At 31.9% G+C, this 6,023-nt stretch overlaps 1 pseudogene; it reads left to right on the plus strand.

Annotated features, from left to right (window-relative positions):
• The first annotated feature begins 873 nt into the window (after positions 1-873).
• Positions 874-3,505, plus strand: LOC134713704 (toll-like receptor 3; annotated as a pseudogene).
• Positions 3,506-6,023: the final 2,518 nt, after the last annotated feature.

Below are 6,023 nucleotides of genomic sequence, written 5' to 3' on the forward strand. Positions count from 1 at the left end.
CACCTACTTACCATGGAGTATGATCTACTTATCCCTCGAGGGACCTCATATCACCTCTGATATTTGGTGTGTCTATTGGTTTTCTAACTGGCAAATTGTTGACTGTTGATGTCTTTCTGTTTTGTCATGGCGTTGTTATATTCTCGCAAAGATATTACCTTTGTGTCTTCAGTTTACCGCAAACTTCGTCTAACAAAACCGTTTCTCTATTAAATGATTATTGTATGTCTTCTTTTTATGAATGCCATAATTGTATATCTATTATTGTTATATTGTTACTCTCATTATTATTAACTTTAAATATTATTGTTTTTAATATTGTCCTTATATGTGTTGGTGCTTGTTTTAATGATATTTGGCGAAATATTGTTTTACTTTTTAATGTGTTTATACTCATTTGAAAAAAATAAAATAAAGTTGTATTTTAACTCGGCCAAATTTCTTAACATAATCATGATTGCGATCACCACTGTTTTAGAATAATTTGAACATATGATTCTATATTGATTTTATTTTAACTACCAATTCATTTTGTCACTAGAACTACAGATAACATTGTTTTTGTAAAGTTACCTAACAAACAGGAAGTAAATACTATTGAGGTATTCCTTATCAGTAAAGAAATAAGGAAAGTTATTTTATCTTTTGTGTGTTTCTGCTAATAACAGCGAGTAAGAAGATTTCAAATAACAAAATTGCAATACTAATTTACAGATTCCAGATTTTTTAAGCAGACACCATCACATACATAGTATGAAACTGAAGACTATAACTGAATCGCTAAAAAAGAGGCATAGCATACTACAAGGTGATTTAGATAAATATATTTCTGTTTGAACTGATTCTGGAATTATGTTAAAAGATATAATTTGGATGTGTAAATTATACCAGGTTGTGTCTATATTTTGCATATCGCTCTCTGTAGTATGTACCAAAGAGTGCAGCATTGTATTTCCAGAAGATTCAAACGAATTCATTAAGGTAGCTGACTGCAGTGGCAGAGGATTAAGTCAAGTTCCACAGACGCTTCCCCGTGATATAAACGTTTTGAATCTTATGAGAAACAACTTTCAGACTATCAGCAATTTCTCATTCAAAAGGTACAGATTTTTACAAAAAGTAACACTGTCGGAAAACAAACTTCAGAAAATTGAAGATAATGCATTCTTTGGATTAAGCAGATTAAATAATTTGAATATGTCGGACAACACCTTGGATTTGTTAACTGTCTATACACCCGAAATGTTTTTACCGATTAAAAATTTGACCGTTTTAGACATACAACGGAATATACAAGAACACAACAGCGATGTGTATCGGTACCCGGATGTAGCATTTGGTGTTTTAAAAAAAATAGCATATTTGGCTTTAGATCTGGCTCCCATTCCAGAATTAGGCCAAGGTTTTCAAAACTTACAAAACCTGAAATCGTTAATATTCGATCGTTGCTTTTTGAAATTTTTACGAGGAGACACTTTTGAGAATTTTTCTTCAAATTTAAAAGAATTAAGACTGACTAGATGTCTGCATTATTTTTTACATGTTGATGATAACGCTCTTTCTCCTTTCCCGGAAATTTCCAAAATAAATTTTGAAGGATCATGCATGCATTTGAAACAGGCTCTAAGAATGCTGTCGTCATATAGTGGCAAGACTTTGGATATAGTCAATCTTAAGGGACTAAATTGTCCAAGGTTTAATAGTGATGAATATCCGTTTGTATTAACAGTCACAAAAGACATGATGAGATATTTGAAAACTGTTTGTGTAGAAACTTTAGATTTATCAGACAACGGGATAGTTGATTTTGAAGAAAACTCGCTATTGTCATTTGATCGACCAGAATGTATTAAACATTTATACTTTAAAGGAAACAGATTTGCATTTACGAAAGGGAGACAAATAGACGAGCTGAATACATTTTTCAACAAATCCATCGCATTGAAAACGTTCGACTATTCTTTTATTCCAGTGCGATATTGGCTGGAAGAAAATGCTGTTCATCATAACGAACAAAATTATCATACTTCTAACAACATCATATATTTACCACGATCTTTAGAAAAATTAGTATTAAGTAATTTATTATGCAATGATATCCGAAGATTTTTTATGAATCGTCAGGGCAGCAATTTGACCTACCTAGATGTGTCGTATAGTTATTCAAATAGCGTTGTTATTTTTGAAGGCAATGCATCATACAAAACTGAAACTTAAGTCTTAGATGGACATTTCCATGCAGCACTGTATCAAATAGATATAGTTAATTTCATTAATGTTAAAACTTTATTGTGGAGAAGTGCTAATTTGCTATATGCTATGTACCCTTTGGATAATATGTTTTTTAAAAGATTCATAACTTTGTTCAGAAAATTGAGAAAACTGGAACATTTAGATATGTCTTCAAATTTACTTTGGATTTTGCCAGATGATTTATTTCTTGAATTGGATCGTCTATCTGAATTACGGTTGTCTAAAAATTTGTTCCAGTCCGTTCCTACTCAGATAATGTTGTGTAGTACTATTAAAACACTTGACCTTCGAAATAACTTACTTTCAACAGTGGACTAGGCTACACGTGTTTGGGCGGATTTAATGAACACAAATCATGGTTTTTCCCTTTATATCGATGGCAATGCATTTGAATATAAATGTGATAATTTGAATTTTATCAAGTGGATACAAGAAACCAAAGTAAATCTAGACAGCAGATCATATAAATGTACACTTTTAAACGGTACTGTTATTACTGTACTTGAAGCATTTGAAACGATGCATGATTTATTTTCCAACTGCAGAAATTCAATATGGCTGACAATTTCTTCAACATTGTTGGGAACTAGTATTATTGGTGTTGTTTTACTAACTATTTACAGTAAACGCTGGAACATAGCTGTATTTTTATACCGCAAATTCCGAAAAATGGTTGAAAAAATATATGGTAAAAGTTACACTTATGATGTTTTCGTTTCATATGGCGGGGACTGCATACCTTGGATTACAAAATATCCTATTCCAAAATTAGAAACTGAGTGGAAACTAAAAATATGCTTAAAAGATCGCGACTTTTTACCCGGAGAGTCATATTTTGATATAGAAGCAGAGAGCATTGAAAGTAGCAGACATGTTATATTTTTACTTACTCCGAAATTCAAAAACTCATATGAATGTCTATTCGAAATTGAAAGAGTAAAACATGAAATAAGGATGAAAAACATAGAAAACATAATAGTCATATCAAAAGACATGACATTAAAAGACATTCCTGATGAACTTGCTAATATTTGGAACCATGTAATTTTTATTCAGTGGCCAGCTGCTGATTGTGATGACCATGACGTCACGTGGCAAAAATTGAAGAAGTGGATTAGCAGTGATTGGCTTTAATTAAACATGATCGATTTCAGTACGCACAAAACTTGACCAAGAAATAGTCTTTTTTGTATAGAGTATGCGTAATGACGTTGTTTATCATCCTTATTTGTATAGATTGATCATTCTGCGTTCTGACATGGTTTATCATCCTTTTTTATATAGATTCTGCATACTGACGTTGTTTATCATTTTAATAACATGTTATATTTAAGAAATAATTCATGGGGGCTTGAATATATCGTGATTTTACCACGGGTTGGCCCTTTATGACAAATATTTTACCCTGAGCGATAGCGAGGGGTAAAATATAGGCATGAAGGGACAACCCGTGGTAAAATCTAGATATATTCAAGCCCCCATGAATTATTTCGATTCTAATAGGTCAAATACGGCAATTCTTTTGGATCGAAGCGCTCTAGGTGGAGGCAAATATTTGCCATTCCCATAAATAAACGCACTATTAAATTGGCGTAAAAGAACGGAGCAAACTGAATTAGTGACATGCTTAAACTATTTAAAATAACGCATATAGATAGTTTTGAATTATTTTAAATGATAATTTACTTATATATCTTAAATGTTTAAACAAATATGGCTTATAACACATTTTAGCATCGTTTGTTTACGTTGCCATGTTGTGATGATTTTCGGTTTTTCAAGCGTGTATTTTCCCGTAAAATGCTCATATTTTAACGTCATCGTATTATGACGTCGCGAAACTCATTCATAAAAAAGCATATGACGTGGGAGTACGATCGGAACAGCCCATGCAATATATTCAAATTTTACCACGGGTGTGTACTCAAAGCGTTTGAAGGACGTCATGTTAGAATGTTCTTTTATTTGTCTTTGTTCTATTATTTTTATAAATTATTACTTTTACTTTTTTGTCTGTTTTCTGTGATATCCATTTGACGTGGCATGGTACTTATACATCCCGTCAATGTGTTGTTTGTATTATTTTTCATTTTTGCTAGTTTGTTTTGTACCTGCGACTTTTTGTGTTTCTTTGAAATATATGACATGGCTCTTTACTTTTGAAGATCCCGTCATCATGTTAGTTGTCCAAATATAATGCCAAAAGATTTTAGTTCTATAATAATGCCATAATGTTATTGTTCTATTATAATTTTTAAAATAATTTGAATAACAAAATTATTAAATTCGCGTAGAACAAAAGTTGCAGGCTCGACAAAAATTCTAAAGAACTTCTGGATAATTTTTAATCTCGGTCTTTTTTTTAAATTAGTTCTTACATTTTTTTTATTTTCCAACCCTGTATACCACCATTCCCCATGTGAAATTATTATTTTTTAAATACTATGAATGGCAAATTTTTATTGATGTTTACATTCTGACGCCAAACCCGCGACTTTTGAAAGAATGTGGTTATTAAACTTGATAGATGCTTTTTGTGCTTCTTTGTTAAATATTTAAATTTGATCTTTTTGAGATTGTGACACAGTGATGACTCTGTACCCCTGTTTTGACAATTTTACCTGTTATACGCTATAATACCAGGTTCAATCCGTCATTTTCTACATTTGAAAATGCCTGTACCAAGTCAGGAATATGACAGTTGTTGTTCATTTGTTTGATGTAGTGTTGTCATTTGATTTTGCCATATAAGGAACTTTCCTTTTTGAATTTTCCTCGGAGTTCAGAATTTTTTGTGATTTTACTTTTTTTTATCATTAGTTGATTTCTGTATGCACAAAGACACACGGCGGGTTAAGATTTTGCTTGCGCTGGAACTGCGAGAATTTGAAAATTATTGATTAAACGATAATTTTTAAATTGAATTTGAATGCAAATTTGTTATAAATGATAAAATCTATCAAAGAACATTCTTTCGATTTTCAAATGACATTAAAGTTTGTCAAATGTCAGTGTTAATTTTCATTTTTCTAATATTCTCTTCATCATTTGTGTTAGGCTTCATAATTCTTGCATGCATTAAAAAGTGAGAAAGAAAAAACGCCAAAAGATTTAAATTGCCTTTATTATAAATTGTAAAAACTTAATAAATCTTGTGCACAACATATATGGTACAAAAATATATATATATATATTGAAAAATCGAGGATTTATGATAAAATTAGGGAGTGGGGTGTCGCGGGGTGAGGGGGTCGTAACAGGATCCTTGACTCGAGCACCTATGATCAAAAACCTACAATTTTAACACAATATTTTTTTTACAGTATCAGTACTGCGATTAAATGTAACGAAATAAAATCAAAATCTGACTAGCTACGCTCTGGAAATTAATGGGTTGGGAATACACACGTGTACGTTCAAGGTGAACCCAAACCCAACCCCTTGGCTTGCATATATATAGACGCATAGAAAAATACAATAAAGTAACTCGAGGTACTATATTTCTTTTTATGACGATGTCATCAAATCCACGGAGCACAATTTGCCGCACACATAGGGCTACAATTGACCATTTTGTATCAGTCGGTTTGATGTTTTTCTACAGTTCATCCGATGTAGATCGACCAAATGGTTAGTTTCGATTATCGTGACTACCACGTGGTCGGTGCTCATCGAATTGGTCAGAAACGAACCGATCCAATTTGATAATTTTAATATGAAATCCTTATTTTGCTTTGTTCTCTAAGCACGAAATATCACTGTGTATCATC

Source organism: Mytilus trossulus, chromosome 4 (assembly GCF_036588685.1).
Source record: "Mytilus trossulus isolate FHL-02 chromosome 4, PNRI_Mtr1.1.1.hap1, whole genome shotgun sequence".
Taxonomy (NCBI): Eukaryota; Metazoa; Mollusca; class Bivalvia; order Mytilida; family Mytilidae; genus Mytilus; species Mytilus trossulus.